Below are 20311 nucleotides of genomic sequence, written 5' to 3' on the forward strand. Positions count from 1 at the left end.
ATTGATCACCATGGACTCAACTGCGGTATTATTATTTTTTCATGTACTAAACTATGCATGACCAAGTCTACCTGTAGGCCTCATGATTTTAGACAAGTGAAGTTACCTCTTTTAGTTTGTTTTCTCATTCTGTAATTGCCCTCAAACACAGGAACTGTCTTATTGTCTCTAAGACTTCTGTGGACAGACTACCCAGCACAGAGTAGTTATATTATAAATATATGTTGCATACATGAACTACAAAATGAAGATATTAAACTAAATGTTTTCTAGATTAACCGTCAGTTCCAAATTTATGTTATTCAAAAAAATATTTGTTGAGAACTTACTATGTGTAATACCCTGAGTTGTGCACAATAAAAGTACAAGTATGACCATTAAAATTTTCGAGGAGGAACAAGATATCTTCATGGTTCTCTAGCATTTACTGATAGGCATCAATTTGTCTTTCATAAAATCATGTCTAGAAAGAGCATCTTAGAAATGGCTGCAGCCAAATGAGTCTCTTTGGATGAACAAAGCATCTACCCTTCCTCCTATCTCCTCCTCTACTTGGAGAATCTAGGCTGGATCACTTAGAGAAAAACTTACAATCACTCAAATTTTCTTACCTTGGAGTGTGAAACAAAACCTAAGGTATTTACTAAGCAAAAGTTACCTCAGTCCTAAACTGCTTATCTCCAAATCTAATGGCCCAAATTGCTACTCTTAGAAACAAAACAGAAAGGAAAGAAATGAAAAGAGTTTTTATAGTAACCATGTGTGTCACTAAAAAATTTTACCTTATATTTTTGTAATGTCCCTACATTCTGTAGGTAGAAGAGGAAAGAGGCTATGTCTACCCTCTCCTCTGCCCTCCAGATCAGGGCACTTCTCTACCTTGTAATCACATAATGCCTACAGTGGCTTGTTATTTTCTCTTTGGAAGTGTTTCTCAACTCTTAAAAATGAATGCTTCCTTTTGCCAAATATTAAAAAAATGCATAAACTTTCTATCCATTGTATATTAAAATGAGTGTATTTTAAATTCTTCAACTATAAAAATATTGATATCACTTCTTCAAAATAGGCAGGCTTTCTCCCACATCTCCTCTCCCCCAAATTATTGGTAATGAGGGATAAGAATGGGCAAAAGAACAACAGATCCTCCCATGATCAAATTATTGTCAAACTAGTCAGTAACTAAGTGACAAAACCATTGTATGAGACACATAGTAGGTGTTGTAGGAGTTTAAAGGAGAAACTTTACCTTGACTGGCCATGAAAGGATTCAGAAACAGGAAGGGATAAGAGTTGAGATTTGAAAGATGGGTAGAATATCAACAAGTAGAAGACAGGGGCATTAATGAAGTTGCAGATGGAAAGAAGCCCAAAATTTATGTGGAGAACAACAAGCAGACCAATTTGATTGAGTAAAAATTTCACCTAAGAACACAGTGGGAGATAAGGTTCACCAAGAAGTAGGAGTCATAAGCCAGAGCAATTGTGTTCAATCTCATTATTTGTTTTGGCCCCAAATTCCTGAGTGATATGATAGACATCCATCAATAACATAAACCTACAATAGTAATTCTGACTTGGGAGTATGTGTGGGAGTGAAGAGGTGTCTAGGATCCTAGGAAACATAAAGTAAATTATTGTGAACAAGCTATATTCTTTGTAAAATAAAAAAGACATCTCCTCATAATAAAGCATGCTCTCCCTTCCACACACAGTATTATTGTTCTAGTCTAGAGTATCTTGAATACTTGTTTTAAGAGTTTATATGCGATCCTTGAAACTGAAATTCAGAGGCTATTCATTCATTAACTCACTCAACAAATGTTTATGGAGAAACTGCTATGTGACAGACAAATAGGGATATAAAAGTAAAAGATTGTTCTCTGATCTCACAGACTTTATGGTATAGTGAGAGACATAGGAATTAATTTATTAACTCAACAAATAAGTATTTTAGGATTAATCATATGAAACTGCCAATACTTGATAGTTCTGATCTATGTAAACAACAGTGTCATATGGGTCAACCTAATGTAGTAACATAATGTGAAGGAAGGACATAACAACATGTGAAGGAAAAGTAGAGGGAACAATTAGAGCTTATAATAAGGGAACTTAATCTATTTCAAAGCGTCAGAGAAGGTTTCCTTGAGAAAATGATGATTAAACTGAGATCTGAATGACGAGTGGCCCTTAACTACTTGAAGTGCAGAAGGGTTTGAGTGTTTAGACCAAGTGAAGAACACAGCACAGTAGCACTCATGGAGTTCTTTCGCTTTTTTCCTTTTCTTTTAGAAAAATCTAATAAATCAAAAGTCTTCTTGGTAGAGTAATAAAAAAAGCTAGGCTAATAGGTTGATGGACTTAAACACCCTGAGAATAAAGGTCAAACAGCAAAGGACAGTTAGCAATGGCTAACTAGATGCCTAAGCTAGAGCAGAATCAACATTGAGAACAATGACGACTGTATGAGTCAGGGTTCTCTAGAGGGAAAAACTAGTAGGATAGATGTATATGTAAAGGGAATTTATTAAGGAGTATTGACTCACACAATCACAAAGTGAAGTCCCACAATAGGCTGTCTGCAAGCTGAGGAGCAAGGAAGCCAGTCTGAGTACCAAAACCTCAAAAATAGGTAAGTCGACAGTGCAGCCTACGGTCGGTGGCTGAAGGTCCCACAGCCCCTGGCAAACCACTGGTGTAAGTCTAAGAGTCCAAAAGCTGAAGAAGTTAGAGTCCAATGTTGGAGGGCAGGAAAGCATCCTGCATGAGAGAAACATGAAGGCTGGAAGACTTAGCCTATCTAGTCCTTCCACCCTTCTATGTTCCTCTGCTTGATTATATCCCAGCCATGCTGGCAGCTGATTAGATGGTGCCTACCTGGATTGAGGGTGGGTCTGCCTCTCCCAGTCCACTGACTCAAATGTTAAGCTCCTTTGGCAACACTCTCACAGACACACCCAGGAACAATACTTTGCATCCTTCAGTCCAATCAAGTTGACACTCAGTGTTAACCATCACAAGGACCTAGTTGCAAAGCAAGATATATTTCTTGCATACAGTTATAAGTAGCCAGTATTGTTGAAATCATCTGGTCTCTGGAATTAGGTCATTCCAATGGCTCTGAAAGTGGGAGTTTCTTTCTTTTCTGTGACAAGTCTATAAAAAAAATCTGATTAAACTTCAGCTAATCCCACATACAGTGTGATGGTCACATGAGAAGAATTGGAAACTCATTGGTTTATTGGTTTCACTTTGTTTTAGCTTATATTAGATTCATTTGTCATCTTGACAGGTTGTTTTCTATTGAATATCCACCACTAAAGAAAGGAGGCAACATTTAATTGTCAATCATTTGCAAATATTTGCTCGGGAAAGTATGCAGGAGCTTCAATTGTTTGAAAAGAAGCTATTATTTGGTGTGACTCACTTTTTCTCTTTCATTTCTTTCTAAAGCTGTTGAATTTATTTTTCTCTGGTAGAGAGGGCCACTTCACTTAGTACAAAAAAGAATTTAGCATTATATAGGATCAACTTAGGTGACGTTGAAAATATTCAGAAGTTGACATACCGAAAAGCCTTTCTACAAAGCATTCTGCATTACAGTATAATTCTATAGTGGAGCTACATGAGGTTGTAGTGCCAATGGTTATTCACACAGATAGATTGGTCAAGAGACAATTTCTTTTTTTTTTTTTAACTTTTATTTTAGTTTCAAGGGTACATGTGCAGGTTTGTTATCTAGGTAAATTGCATTTCATGGGAGTTTGGTGTACAGATTATTCTGTCACCCAGGTAATAAGCATAGTACCCAATCGATCCATTCCCTTCCATCCCCCATCCTCAAGCACACACCAGTATCTGTTATTCCCTTCTTTATGTCCATGTGTACTCAATGTTTAGCTTCCATTTATAAGTGAGAATATTTGGTATTTGGTTTTCTGTTCCTACATTAGTTTGCTTAGGATAATGGCCTAAAGCATCACCCATGTTGCTGCAAAGGACATGATCTCATTCTTTTTTATGGCTGTGTAGTAATTCCTGTTGTATATATACCACATTTTCTTTATTCAATCTACCACTGATGGGCATTTATGTTGATTCTATGTCTTTGCTATTGTGAATAGTGCTGCAATAAATATATGTGTGCATGTGTCTTTAATGTAGAATAATTTATATTTCTTTGTGTATATACCAAATGGAGGGATTGCTGGGTCAAACGGTAATTCTGTTTTAAGTTCTTTGAGAAATTGCCATGTTGCTTCCCACAATGGCTGAACTGATTTACATTCCCATCAGCAGTATATAAGCATTCCCATTAGCAGTGTATACGCATCTGCAACCTTGCCAGCATCTGTTATTTTTTGACTTTTTAATAGTTGCCATTCTGACTGATGTGAGACGGTATTTCACTGTGGTTTTGATTTGCATTTCTCTAATGATTAATGATGATGAGCACTTTTTCATGTGCTTGTTGGCCACGTGTGTGTCTTCTTTTGAAAAGTATCTATTCATTTCTTTTGCACATTTTTAAATGGGCTTGTTTGGTTTTTTGATTGTTGCTTTTTTAAAGTTCCTTATAGATACTGGATATTAGGCCTTTGTCAGATGCATAGTTTGCAAATATTTTCTCCCATTAGGTAGGTTTTTGTTTAATCTGTTCATGATTTCTTTTGCTGTGCAAAAGCTCTTTAGTTTAATTAGGTCCCATTAGTCAATATTTGCTTTTATTACAGTTGCTCTTGGAGCCTTCATCATGACATCTTTGCCAGGGCCTAAGTCCAGAATGATACTTCCTAGGTTTTCTTCTAGAGCATTTATAGTTTTAGTTCTTACATTTAATTTATTAATCCATCATGAGTTTATTTTTGTATATGATGTAAGAAAGGGGTTCAATTTCAATCTTCTGAATGTGGCTAGCCAGTTATCCCAGCACCATTTATTGAATAGGAAATTCTTTACCCATTGCTTGTTTATGTCAACTTTGTTGAAGATCAGATGGGTATAGGAGTACAGATTTATTTCTGGGTTGTCTTTCCTGTTCCATTGGTCTATGTATCTGTTTTTATACCAGTACCATGCTGTTTTGGTTAATGTGGCCTTGTAGTATAGTTTGAAGTCAGGTAATGTGATGCCTCCAGCTTTATTATTTTTGTTTAGGATTTCTATGTCTGTCCAGGCTGATTTTTGGTTCTGTATTAATTTTATGATACTTTTCACTAATTCTGTGAAAAATGTCATTGGTGATTTCATTGAAATGGCATTGAACCTGTTGATTATTTTGGGCAGTACAGACATTTTAGCAATATTGATTCTTCCTATCCATGAGCATGGAATGTTTTTCCATTTGTGTCATCTCTGATTTCTTTCAGCTGTGTTTTATAATTCTCATTCTAGAGATATTTCACCTCTCTTGTTAGCTGTACTTCTAGGTATTTTATTTTATCTGGCTAAGGTGAACAAGATTGCATTCTTGATTTGGCTTTCAGCTTGAATGTTCTTGATATATAGAAGTGGCACTCATTGTTATACATTGATTTTGTACCCTGAAACTTTACTGAAGTTTTTGTTTTTTTAAATCATATCTGTGAGCTTTGGGGCAAAGACCATTATGTTTTCTAGGTATAGAATCATATTTTCTGCAAACAGAGATAGTTTGACTTTCTCCCTTCCTATTTGGATGTCTTTTCTTTCTTTCTCTTCCCTGATTGCTGTGAGTAAGACTTCCAGTACTCTATTGAATAACAGTCATGAGGGCAGACATCTTGGTTTTGTTCTGGTTCACAAGATGAATGCTTTCATCTTTTGACCATTCATTATGACATTGGCTGTGGGTTTGTCCTAGATGGCTCTCATTATTTTGAAATAAGTTTCTTCAGTGCCTAATTTGTTGAGGGTTTTCAACATGGATGGATGTTGGATTTTACCAAAAGCCTTTTCTGCATCTATTGAGATGATCATGTTCTTTTTGTTTTCAGTTCTGTTTATGTGATGAATAACTTATTCATTTGTGTATGTTGAACCAACCTTGTATCCCAGGGATAAAGCCTATTTATTCATGATAGGTTAGCTTTTTAGTGTGCTTCTGGCTCTGGATTTACTTTGCTAGTATTTTGTTGAGGATTTTTGCATCTATGTTTATCAAGGATATTTGCCTGAAGTGTGTGTGAGAATTGTTTTATGGCTGATTGTGTGGTTGATTGTAGAGTTTGTGCTAGATGCAGATGAGAAGAATGTATATTCTTTTGTTTTTGGGTGGAGAATTCTGTACATCTCTATTAGGTCCATTTGGTCCAATGTCAAGTTCAGGTCACAAATATCTTTGTTAGCTTTTTGCCTCAATGATTTGTCTATTGTTATCAGTGGAGTGTTGAATTCTCCCACTGTCATTGTGTGGCTAAGTGTTTCATAAGTCTCTCTAAGAATTTGTATTTTGAATTTGGGTACTATTGTGTTGGATGCATATATATTTAAAATAGTTAAATCTTCTTGTTGAATTGAACTTTTACCATTATGTAATGCCATTCTTTCTCTTTTTAAATCATTTTTGGTTTAAAGTATGTTTTGTCTGAAGTTAGAATATCAAACCCTGTTTTTTTGTTTATTTCTTTTCCATTTGCTTGTTAGGTATTTCTCCATCCTTTACTTTGAACTTTTGGGTGTCATTGCATGTGAGATGGTTCTCTTGAAGACACCATAGCTTTGGTTCTTGTTTCTTTATACATCTTGCCACTCTGTGCCTTTTAAGTGTGGCATTTACCCCATTTACATTCTAGGTTAATATTGATATGTGCAGATTTGTTCCTGTCATCGTAATGTTGACTGCTTATTATGTAGCCTTAATTATGTAGTTGCTTTATAGTGTCAATGGTCTTTGTACTTAAGTGTGGTTTTGTGGTGGCCAGTAATAATCTTTCCTTTCCATAGTCAGTACTTTTTTAAGGACTTCTTGTAAGGTAGGACTGGTGGTAACAAATTCCCTTAGCATTTGCTTGTCTGAAAAGTCTTACTTCTCCTTCACTTGTGAAGCTTAGTTTGGCTAGATATGACATTCTTGACTGGAATTTCTTTTCCTTAAGAATACTGACTATATGCCCCAAATCTCTTCTGGCTTGTAGGGTTTCTTCTGAAAGGTCAGCTGTTAGACTGATGAGTTCCCCTTTGCAGGTGACCTACTCCTTCTCTCTAGCTGTCTTTCATATTTTTTCCCTTCTTGTTGACCTTTGAGAATGTGATGATGATATGTATTGGAGATGGTCATCTTATACATTATTTCACAGTGGTTATTTGCATTTTCTGAGTTTGAATGTTAGCCTCTCTAGCAAGGCTGAAAAAAAATTGTCGGCAATATCAAATATGTTTTCTTTGTTGCTTGCTTCCTCTCCTTCTCCTTCAGGGATGCCAATGAGCTACAGATACATAATCCCATATGTCTCAGAGGTTTTGTTTATTTTTTGTACTTTTTTCTTTAGTTTTGTTTGAGTTATTTAAATTATCTGTCTTCAGGCCGTGAGATTCTTTCCTCAGCTTGGTCTGTTCTGCTGATTAACACTTGCAATTGTAGTATAAAATTTTTGTAGTGAATTTTTCAGCTCCATCAGTTCAGTTTGGTTCTTTTTTAAATGGCTATGTCGTCTTTCATCTTTTGTATCATTTTATTGGATTCCTTAGATTCCTTGGATTGGGTTTCAACCTTCTCCTGAATCTTGATGATCTTCATTCCTATCCAGATTCTAAAGCCTATGTCTGTCATTTCAAACATTTCAGCTTGGTTAAGAACCTATGCTAAGAAACTAGTGCAATCATTTGGAGGTAACAAAGCTCCCTGGCTTTTTGTGTTGCCAGTGACCTTGCACTGTTTTTTTTTTCCCCCTCTTTGTGTGGGTTGATGGTCCTTTAGCATTCAAAGTTGCTATCCTTTGGATTTTTTTTTTCTTTTATTTTGCTTTTATATTCTTTGATACTTTTGAGGGTTTGTTTGGGGTAAAAGGTGAGTTCAGTTTGTTGTCTTCACTACTGAAAGATTTCAGGGGACCAAGGCTTAGTTCATCATTCTTGGACTACGTGATATAACCTTTGGGGGAGGGCTGGTACTTGGCCCTTGGCATTGTTTTCTGGTCTTTTGAGGTTAGAAACCTGCTGCACTAGGGTGTCTGAGATGTTTCCAATCAGTCCCCTGGCAATAGCACTCCAATGAAGGGTGCCAGCCATGGTGCTTAGTCAGGGCAGTGGCAGCAGGATCCTTACCTGTGTGTGCATGCCATCAGGAGCCACTGTGCAGCAGGGTTCTTGTGCATTGGCAAGGGTGGGGCACAGTAGAAGCAGGGCACTGGTGTCTGTGCATGCACTTGTGCTAGCAGTGGCAGAACAGAGGGGTGACCACACATCGGTAGGGCCAGGGTACCAGCTTGCAAGGGCTGGGTGGTGGTTTCTGAGCATACTCGTTTGCACCAACAGGGAAAAGGAGATGAGGTCTGCCAGAGTGTGTGTACCGGCAAAGTTGCGGGGGTGTCCGTGGGCAAGTGCATGCCAGCCAAGTGGCAGGAGGAGCCTGTGGTTGGGGGAGGCTCTAAGTAGGTGGTTGTACCTTAGCAGGTTCCAGTCTGCTGGAGCTCTCTGGTAGTCAGGCACAATCTGCCTGTGAAAGTACTATGATGAATACCCTTGGGAAGCACCCTGGTTGGGCATCTGTGTCTAAGCCAGCAGATTGGGGGTGCTCAGAAAAACTGGCACCTTCCCACAAGCAAGACTGCCATCTTCTGTCCAGATGTGGCAGTCACCAAATGCCAAGGCCACTTAGAGGAGCATGGTGAGTCTTAGGAGATGGGTATCCAGGGCTGTGCTTCACTGCAGTTGTTCCCACTCCAAACCTGCTGGGCTCCTCACAGGCTGGAGTCCTGTCCCTGCCTCCTTTCCACACAGCTCTCCCTTTCAGATCTAGTGCCATGACGGTCGTGGGGGAGTCCTGAAGCTAGGATTTCAGAGGTCTATGGCAACAGCATGCCACTCCTTGCCTGTTTAACTCACCCCTCTCCAAGGAGGCCAGGAATGAGTCCCAGTGCTCAGAAGCCCTGTGCAGTGTTCCCAGTTTCTTTCCCACTCAGCCTAGGTTCTGCATCCTCTCTCCATCCACTCTCAGTGCCTTCTCTCTGAAGATCTGTTCATAGTGTTCTAGTCTTCCTGATAGCCTGGTTTCTCATTGGGAGATGTTTGTCCAGGCTGCATCTAGTTGGCCATCTTGGCTCTTCTCTCCCAAATCTGTAATTTTGAATAGGTGATATGAAATTTGGTGAATGAGTTGAAGTTACAGAGTAGGGAAAATGGCATGACTGTGACTTGTTTTAGCAGCTGTAGAGATAAAAAATTAACCTCTCTGAATATCTCTTTTCTGATCATAAAAAATCTCAGCAGATGATAATTATACCTACCTCATAAAGGATTGTTGTGATTATTAAACACAATGATGCATTAAAAAGGCTCAATAAATTCTGAGACAAGACTTTCCTCTTATTTGCACAAGATGTCCTCCTACTTACTCAACTGAGCTAAATACCTGAATGGTCTTCATCTGAAATTATGGTTAATAATAATGACCACCATTGAGCAAAACACCTGATATGTTCCAGGTTCTGTGATAGTCACTTGAGATACACCATTTCTAATCCACATAGAAACCTGTTAGGTATTACTCTCTCCCTTTTATAGATGAAGAAAATGAAGCTCAGAGAAGTTAGCTTGCTCAGCATCATACAGCTGACCATATACATGGATTCAAATCTAGATATGTCTGCCTCTAAGCCAGTACATCTTTTCTCTGTAACACTATTTCATTGAACAACTTTAGCATTTAGGGAAAGGGCATTAAGAGGGCAGTGGGTGGTCTATTCTTCTTCTGTAGATACATTGTTTGCCAGTTCAACAAAGGTTAAAGATTTCCTTTCTGATATTGTTGCCTGGGTGAGCAAAAATTAATCTTCAATATTGTGTTCAAATAATTACTTCCATTCCAAATATTTTTTACTTCAGCTTAGTAAGTAGTTGGCCTTATACCTAGAGTAGTGTGTAGATCCATTTTTGTATCATTTATTAAATAACTGGGAAGGTGTCTCCACCCCCAATTTTTCTGTTTACTCACAATTAACTGACACATTTTTAAAGGGACTGCACTGATAGACAATTCACATGGGGCTGAAACTGAGGAGGTTTTGACAAGCTGTCAATGAGGAGATTGGCAAAGAAAGCAAAGGAGAAGACCTTATAAGTGGTAATGAGATGAGAGAAAAGAAAAACAAAGAAAAATAGGCTGTGATGTTGATAATAAACCTTTACACATGCTATTTTGTCTGCCTGGGATATCTTTTCACCTTTCATTACTAACTAAGCAATCCATACATTGTGTAAATAATTTAAATGGTAGATAAGAGAATAAGATAAGAAGTAAAGTTTTTGTCTTTTGTACCCACCCTCTTTCAACCCTGGCCCATCCAAGGTCTTTCCTTAGACATTTGTATATCTTTTCAAATATATTCTACAGGCAGAGAAGCCTATCTATCAATCTATTATGCTTATGAAAATGCCATCATACTACATGTCCTCTTTTGCATTTTTTTTAAATCTCTCATGTATTTTGAAAACCTTTCTATGACAATACATATAGACTCACCTCTTTTTTTTTTCTTTTTGAGAGAGTCTTGCTCTGTTGCCCAGGCTGGAGTGCAGTAGTATGATCTTGGGTCACTGCAACCTCCACCTTCTGGGTTCAAGAGATTCTGCTGCCTCAGCCTCCCCGAGTAGTTGGGATTACAGGCAACTACTACCACTCCCAGATAATTTTTGTATTTTAGCAGAGATGGGGTTTCACTGTGTTGGCTAGGCTGGTCTCAAACTCCTGACCTTAAGTGATCCCCCTGCCTCAGCCTTCCAAAGTGCTGTGATTACAGGCATGAGCTACCACACCCAGCGACTCACCTCATTGTTATGGTTATATAACATGGATGTATCATAGTGAATTCATTTATTCAAATACTTATTTATGGCTGTTTAGATTGGTTCTAGTCCTTTTCTATTAGAGCAATCACCATTCCATTCATTTTAAATTCGTGTTCTTATTTTTATCCGTATACCATCATTCAACATACAAAATCATACCCATTCCATTCTACATTTTAGCATCTCAAAAGATAGCACTTCATCAAATCAGGATATATACCCATATTCCTTTTCAGTGAATCCTGAAAAGCCCCTACCAAGTACTTTCAGGTGAATTGGTAAAGAAAAAAAAAATGGTTGAAAATAGGATGTGTGCAGTGGCTCACACCTGTTATCCCAGAATTTTGGGAGGCTGATGTGGGAGGATTGCTTGAGTCCAGGGCTTCATGACCAGCCTGTGCAACATGCTGAGACCTCATCTCTACAAAAGACCAACAATAACAAAAAAAATATTAGCTGGGCATGGTGGCTCATGCCTGTAGTCCTGATACTCAGGAGCCTGAGGTGGGAAGATCACCTGGGCCTGGGAAGGTCAAGGCTGTAGTAACTCATGATGACACCACTGCACTCCAGCCTGGGCAGCAGAGTGTGATACTGCATCAAAAAAAAAAAAAAAGAAAAGAAATGAGTGGAAACGACAAATTGGTCCAAAGGATATACTACTTGAAAATGAATATTTCTATTTATTCACAATTTTTTCACCTATTGGTAACATTAACATTCATGTACCGTGAAGAATGAGACTTTCTGAAAGTACTGAAAAAGCAATGACCCAAAATTAGAAAAATTTCTTTAATATATATTAGGACCACTCCTAAACTGCAAAAAGTGCCTTGTTGTGTGTACAAGTATAACCATAACCAAAAAATCTAATAAATTCAATACAATGATTGTGCCTTTACAATCAATTTATGTCAACCAGATGACCCTTTGGTTCACTTTATGTTTTAATTATAAAATGTGTCCACTGTTCATATTTAAATACAGAAATGTATAAAGATAAAAAGTGAAAGTGTTTTCTCTCTGCTAATCTTAATCTGTTTAATGTCGCTGTATTAGTCCATCTTCACACTGCTATAAAGAACTGCTTGAGACTGGGTAATTATAAAGAAAAAAGGTTTAATTGACTCACAGTTCTGTATGGCTGGGGAGTCCTCAGGAAAATTACAATCATGGCAGAAGTCTAATGGGAAACAAGGCACGTCTTACATGGTGGTAGGATAGAGAGAGCATGCAGGGGAAACTGCCACTTTTAAACTATCACATCTCATAAAAACTCCCTCACTATCATGACAGCAGCATGGAGGAAACCGCCCCCATAATGCAATCACCTCCCACCAGGTCGGTCCCTCCCTTCACATGAGGAAATTATTATTTGAGAAGAGATTTGGGTAGGGACACAGAGTCAAATCATATCAGTGAATATAGCAGAATGCTTTAGGCTGGGTAATTTATAAAGGAAACAGATTTGTTTGGCTCACAATTCTGGTGCCAGGAAAGTCCAATAGGATGGCATTGGCAGCTGCTCAGTTTCTAGTGAGGGCCTTGTGCTAAATTACAACATGGTGGGGAAGTAGAAGCATGCATGCCAAAAAGACCAAACATAAGAGGAAATCTTGGTTTATAACAATCTGCTCCCTGGGGAAATAAATCAATTCCTGCAAGAACTTACACTGTCTTCTGTGAAAGAGAATGTATCTTAACAACCTAATCAGTTCTTAAATGCACCACCCCCTAATTACCATCATATTGGGAACCAAGCTTTAACATGAGTTTTGCTGGGAGGAAAACATATTCGAACCACAACACTGCTTGTGTAAACAATCCTGCTCTCTTGAAATCACTGCTGATGAAAGTTTGGTCTATAACTTTTTAGAATGTTCTTCTAGGCTTATAGAAATAACCTGTCATGAGTCATGTGATGTAGTTTAGGTGTGTTCTCATGTTGAAATGTAATCCACAGTGTTGGAAGCAGGGCCTGGTGGGAAGTATTGGGGTCATGGTGGCAGATCTATTATGAATAAATATATCTGTGTTTTCTGTAAAGACTGTGGGGCTCATGAGAGTAAGAGTTATATTTTGTTTATTTCTTTATTAGAAGGTCAAATATCACTGTGTTTACATCTCCAGTTAACATCTATTACATTCACTTTTACTGCATGCATGCTACTGGGTGCGATGGCCAGAGAGTGAAAGTTGGATTAGTATGAAGGAGAAGGAACAATGTCTGGTAATTGGTTGAAGACTGGGCACTGATAAAAGAGCAGCAGTAAGATGCATAGTGGAAAAGAAGATTCAGCAGAATCTATAAATCAGAGCCACAGAAAATTAGCAAAATCTTAAATTCCCAGGAGATGCAGAAATATCAGATTAATATATTAGAGTCCCATGACAACTGTCCTTTTAAGGCAAATTTACCAGGACCGTAAGGGGAAGGTAATTCCAGTTGACATCTAGATGTCAATGAGAACTAAATGATATGCTTTAAATTTTGAAAATGATCCATTTAGGTAAATATAAACAAGAACAAAGGGATGTAGACTGCTATTTTATATAGGCCATGTTTATTTTGTCTACCGCTTTAACTTGCATATATTAAGCAATATGCTAAATATCTGCTTAATGAAAAAACAGGAAGTGAAGGAGGGAAGGAAGAAAGGAAAGAATGAAGGGAGAGAGGGAGGGAGGAGCTAGGGAATGTAACTTATGGAAAACATTTTGAACAGTGCTTTAGTCTAGAGTAAAAAAAAAAAAAAAGGACCAATTAGAAAGATTTATTTAGGGATTTGGAGAATGCTATGAAGTGTTAGGTACAACCCTAATTTCTGAATATAAGATTATGTTGTTTAATAACATATCCCCCAGTGGTCCTGTAAAACAAAATTGAACATTGTCCCAAATCCATTTATTCATGCATTTACTAAATATTTTTAAACATCCACTGTGCAGGAAGCATTCTCTAAATGTTGTGGAGGACAAGTGGTCTTTGCCTTTAAGGAGTTTGTAATCTAGGCCTACACACACCTGCACACAATTTAAATGGTTTAAGAGAACAAAACAGCAGTGAGCCACAGTAAGAAAAAAAACCCCAAAAAACATGAGTTTTCAAGTAAGACAGATATAACTTAAAATCCTGTCTAGCCATGTGAACAGCTCACAGTTCAGCAAACTTTTTTTCTGTGAAGGAGCACATAGTAAATACACGTATTTTTGGTTTTGCAGGTCTCATATGGTCTCTTTCCCATATTATTTATGTTAATTTACAACTCTTTAAAAATATAAAACCAATCTTAACTCACAAACCATACAAAAACAGTCTTGAGGTTATATTTGACCAGAGATATTAGTTTGCTGGCTTTTTCTATAGATGATAAAATACTGTAGGATCTCAAGAAGGATGCTAGCTAGTATGGTGAGTTTCTTATAAAAGGCGATACTTGAACTCAGTCTTAGAGAATAAATGGATCATAAATCTAATTTGGAGTGGTAATTCTTATATCCCTAGAACAAACAGTATAAGTGCTACACAACGTGTAACTCTGAAAAATGTATGGGCTACCAACTGTGAGTAACTAGAAACAGAATTTAGGAGGTAGTTTTTAATGCTTTGGATACTCCATGAGTTTCCTGAACCTACAGATGGGAACAGCACTCTGATATTCACTCCTTCTATGAGCTTACCCATAATAATTTTTCTCTAAACGCTAACAGTTAAAAAATTTTTTTATAAGGATCAAAAATTGAGAACCTAGCATATTTGAAAGAATAGCACATACATAACAATTATTGCTAACATTGTATTTAGTGCTGTGTGCCAAATGATATTCAAAATGACTAACATTCATTAACTCATTTGATCCTTACAATAACATTATGATAAAGATACTATTATTATCACCAACCATTTTACAGATAAGAAACTGGGGCTTAAGGAGTTTCGGCAAATTACCCACTGTCTCACAGATAGTAAGGACAAAGGTGTGATTTAAGCATAGGTAGTGTGACTCCAGATCCTGTATTCTTAGCACACTTCTTCTAGTGGGCTCTAGAGTTTTAGGCAGATGAGATTGAAAGTCAGTTTTATAAAATTAAAAAATAAAATTAATATAATTTCAGTCATATGACTTTTGTATCAATATATTTCAAAGGATACACTGAAGTAAGACAATTTGTTTGTCCATCCACAATTTTTGTGGTGTTTCATCAACATATGCAGCAGAGTGCTAAATACTGTTGGGGGGTACCATAATCTTCTAATGCAGGCAGTAATGTCCTACTCATTTTACACCTGAGGAAACTAAAATGTAGAGAGATAAGGCAACTTATTCAAGGTAACATAGCTAGTCAATTGGCAGACCTAGGAATGGATCCCAAGCCTATCTGGTGCTGGACCCAAGTTTCAACCATCTTATGTATTATCTACAAAAAAAATTATACTCTAGTTGAAAAGATAAGAGATATACCTAAGAAATTATTACTGACCATACCAAATGACATTTATAAAATGAGCTGAATAGACATTAAGTATTGTGAAAATTCAAAGGAAGGCACTTTGGACTGGAGTGGACACAGAGAAGGTGGTGATGTTAATTTTTATGCCATTCAGTCCATAACAAAGCACAAATTGTGAGGTGAGAGTGGTATAGGGAAGCAAAAATACTATAAAGATACTTGATGATTTGAGACAATGGCACAGCAGAAAAAGTTGTTTCTGCTATAATTTTTTATTATGGAAAAATATACACTAACAGTAAATGTTCAGACAACGAAGAACCAAAGACAGGAATTGGGAAGTAACAACTGAAATCTACCTCCAAATGATTACAAAATGAATCATATTAAAAGCACTGGGCAAGAGAGATAAAGATGATACTACTTTGCTGCAATACTAGGCTTTCATACAATAGCAAAAAAATTAGAATGAGTAATGGGTGATTTTTACAAAAGAAACACTTGCTGTGTGGATACTGTTAGCATTTAACAGTATGCTTGTAATTTAACAGTTTTCATGCTACAGAAACATGTTTGGTTTCTGTTCTAATAATTTTCTTAGAATATTAAAAATGTCACCATATTTTATACATCATTCTTCTTATAATTATCTATTTTGTGGCATGCTATATTTTGTTTTTCAGCTTCATAAATAAATATAATTTAATAATGTCTCTAAAATATGCCATTATCATCCATCAAGAAGTATGATATTATCTTGTCCCATTCATTTCTCTGGCATTCTATTGAAAACTATGTTTGATTTCTTTAGCAATTCCTGATAAGACAGAGATTTTTCTTTATATTAGAAGGTCATTACAAATCTATGAGTAGATTAATGAAACTGTTAATTTTCCTGTCAAGAGAGGGCCACAGCTGTATCTGAAAGAAGTGTACTAATGGCATGGCACTAATACAATTTCACAAACGACTTAATGGAGCACATAAAGCATATTTCCTTTATTAAATACACATAGCCATAGCATGAAGTCATATCTTGCTTTACAGGCTGTGAAAAATATTTTTAATCAACTAAAAGATGAAGAGACTCTTCAAGGTTATGCAGATTAAGTTATAAAAACCCTGAAATGCATAATCCTCAATGAGTGTTTAGGAAGTAAATTTTCAATCAGAGATATTTGTTTAGATTGACAACATTTGTGAGTTTTTAAAGTTTCCAAGAGGATTTTAGAGAAAAAAATTAAAATGTGAATATCATTTTTTAAAACCAAAATAGGGAAAATGCAAAGTTGTTCAAGGCTTATGCTCATTAAAAATATCTACTGAACTGTCCTTTTCACAGTAAAAAGACCTAAAGGAATCTAACATCACTGTGATCCTATATTTATGACTCTTCTTCCAGTCTGGATCACAGCACAGTTATAGCTATAGTTGTTTTTGTTTGTGTGTTTTAAATTTCCTGACCACCTACAAATATTTCTCAATGTGCTTGGTACAGTGGCCACCACTTTTATCTCCTTAGTGGTAAGGTATCAAAATACCTTTAGGTGCCAACTTTCTTCCCAGGAGATAAAGAACCATGTATATTTCATTGATTCATTAACTTAACAACTCAACAAATATTTTAGCTTTTATTACATGCTGGGCACTCTGTTAGGTGTTAGAGTTATAGTGGGGTTCAAAATACTTCTAATAATAGACAAAGGTGTAGCTCTTTGTGACACTAAGGAAAGTGTCCCAAAGGAAATTTGCTATGTCTTTGATTGAGAATGAATCAGACAGACCTTCTGTCTCCTTAATAAATAATTGGGGGAGAAGACATGCTATGGTTTGAATGTGTCCTCCCAAAAGCATGTGTTGGAAATGTATTCCCTGATGCAACAGTGTTGGGAGGTGGGATTTAATGGGAGATGTTTAAGTGATGAGGGTTCCACTATCATGAGTGAATTAATGCCAATTATGAAAGGAATTGAGGTTCTGAGTTCAATATCTTCATCTCTCTTCAGTCTCTGTTACCCTCTATTTGACTTCCTGTCATGGGATGACACAAGAAGGCCCTCACCAGATGTCAGTCCCCCAGTCTTGGACTTCTCTGCCTTCAGAACTGTATGAAATAAATCTCTGTTCTTTATAAATTACCCAATCTGTGGTATTCTATTATAGTAGCACAGAATGGACTTAAATAAAGTGGCAGTTTTACCTTGGGAAGAAATTATGCAAGAACTGGGAAACTGGAACTTAAGACAGAGTTCAGGGAGTTAGATGTAGCTGGAATTAAGCTATGGGCCTCTAATCAGGAGGTTGGAGTAAAGGTCAAAGAGCTTCCAGTAATCTGAGATGAGAGGAAAACTGAGGCTCTTTCATCCACGGAATCAATATCCATGAACTCTGCTTTAACTTGTGTATTTTCAAACTCTTATCTTGCCCCCAATAATAAATAATCATAGGCATCATGATGAGTGTCAGTGGTCAGAAAATTGAAGACCCTGAACCACTATAAAGTCTTCATCCAGGAATGATTAAAATTCTTTTCAATATACTATTCGTCCCAAAGCAGGAGAAACAAACCTTCAATTATGGGTGAAACCAAAATCAGTTTCTGCTTTAAATTAAAATATTCTCAGAACTCCATCAGGGTCACAAGATCTGAATGTTGGTCCCAGCTGCATTACTTCTGAACTGTGTGATCTTGTGCTTATTATATAACTTCCTGGCGATGCAGATTTTATTTGTAAAAAGAAGACACTGAAAATCAGCCCTACCTACATTTGCGATTGTGCTTAAAGAATCCACCGATGTTAAATATAAGAGCATTTTAAAAGTTCAGCAATATACAAATGTTAAGGAATATTTGTTGGAGAATATATCAAGCTCTGATTATAAGGCAAGCCTGCCTTAGTACTTGGACAGCAAGCTTCTTAACAGTCTCAGCTGAAAGTAATTGCAGGAGTGGAAAGTAGTTTTAGAGTTTACAATAAAACTGAAAATGACAGATATTTTTATATTATTATGCAGGAGATGGAATTGCCAATTTATCAGGCGAGTTTAGGACTACTTCTTTCACTCTTGATAAATAAACTATGTGCTGAACTCTATATAATACATTGTTTATAAAGAATGAAAAGCATTTAGATCTGTTCTGGGCTGCTGTGCCCTCTTTTTAAAAGGTGTTTTGTCTAGTAGGTTGAAATTAAAGCCTTTGTACCGTATAAGATACGGAAATGCATTATCTACTCAATGCAGGAGGACAGAAATAAAGGCCAGAGAGCTAGTTTATGATTTCCAGTTAATGATCTCCACCACTAAGATTTTGCACCATGGAAAGCATAGCAGTATATTCAGAATAAAAACAAAAGCAACAAAATCAAAAAGTGGACTTTATCTAACCCAAAGATGACAACAGATGTTCTTCTGGAACATAAATGTTTATAAAATGCTTATGATTCCCTTCTTTGTCTCACCTTGACTTTTAAAAATTGATACGTGATAAGTTCACCTATTCTTTACAAATCCATAGAGTCATATAACCATCACCACGATGAACATACAGAATAATTTCTACATTCCAGAAGAATCCTTGTGCTATGCCTTTGTAAGCAAACACTTCTTCCTCCCACATTTAACCCCAGGCAATCCATTTTGTGTCCTTACAATTTTGTCTTTTCCAGGATGACATATACATCTAATCATACCTTGTATGTAGCTTTTTGATACTTGTTTTTTTTTTTTTACTCAGAATATATGTATTTGAGATTTATATGTTGTTGAATATATCAGTATTTTTTTATGGCTCATTAGTGTCCCATTGCATGAGTGCACCACAATTTGTTTATACATTCATCTGCAGATGGACATTTGGCCATTTCCAGTTTTTGCTGATCATGAATACAACTGCTATAAGCATTCTCATACTGGCTTTTATGTAAACATAAGTTTGCATTTCTCTTGGATAAATACATAGGAGTAGGATCGCTAGGTCAAATGGGAAGTGTGTATTTATCGTTATCAGGAACTACCAAATTGTTTTCTAAAGTAACTGTATCATTTTCCATTCCCATCAGCAATGCTAGACAGTTCCAGTTGCTCTACTCCTCTCCAAAAATTTGGTATTGTCATTATAATAGGTGGGTAGTGCCATCTCATCATGATAGTTTTTTCTAATTTATTTATTTATTTAAATTGGCATATGAAAATGTATTAACCTATTGTGTATAATGTTATAAAGTACATATACATTGTTAAATTGTTAAATCCAGCTAAGTAATGAATGTCTCACCTCACATAGTTATCATTTTTGAGGTGAGACCATCTAACACCCACTCTCTTAACATTTTTCAAGAATATATTGTCATTAACTATGGTCATCATGCTGCATAACAGAGCACTTGAATGTATTCTTCCTATCTAAATGGAATTGTGCATCATTAGACCAACGTCTCAACATCCGCCTTTCTCCTAACCATCCTAGTCTCTGGTAACTACCATTCCACTCTCTACTTCTATGACACCAACTTTTTTAGATTCCACATGAGTGAGGTTATGTTGTATTTGTCTTTCTGTGCCTGACTTATTTCACTTAACAGAATGTCTTTCAGGATCTTCCACATTTTCACAGATGAAAGGATTTCCTTCTCCTTTAAAGCTGAGTAATATTCCATTGTACATATATGCCATATTTTCTTTGTCCATTCATCTGTTGATGGACACTTAGGTTGATTCCATGTCTTTTCTATTGTGAACAGTGTTGCAATAAACATAGGAGTGCAGATATCTATTTGACATGATGATTTCATTTCCTTAGGATATATACTCTCACCACCGGGATTGCTGGATTATGTAGTACTTCTAATTTTAATTTTTTGAAAAGCCT

The sequence above is a fragment of the Pongo pygmaeus genome, chromosome X (assembly GCF_028885625.2).
Source record: "Pongo pygmaeus isolate AG05252 chromosome X, NHGRI_mPonPyg2-v2.0_pri, whole genome shotgun sequence".
Lineage (NCBI taxonomy): Eukaryota > Metazoa > Chordata > Mammalia > Primates > Hominidae > Pongo > Pongo pygmaeus.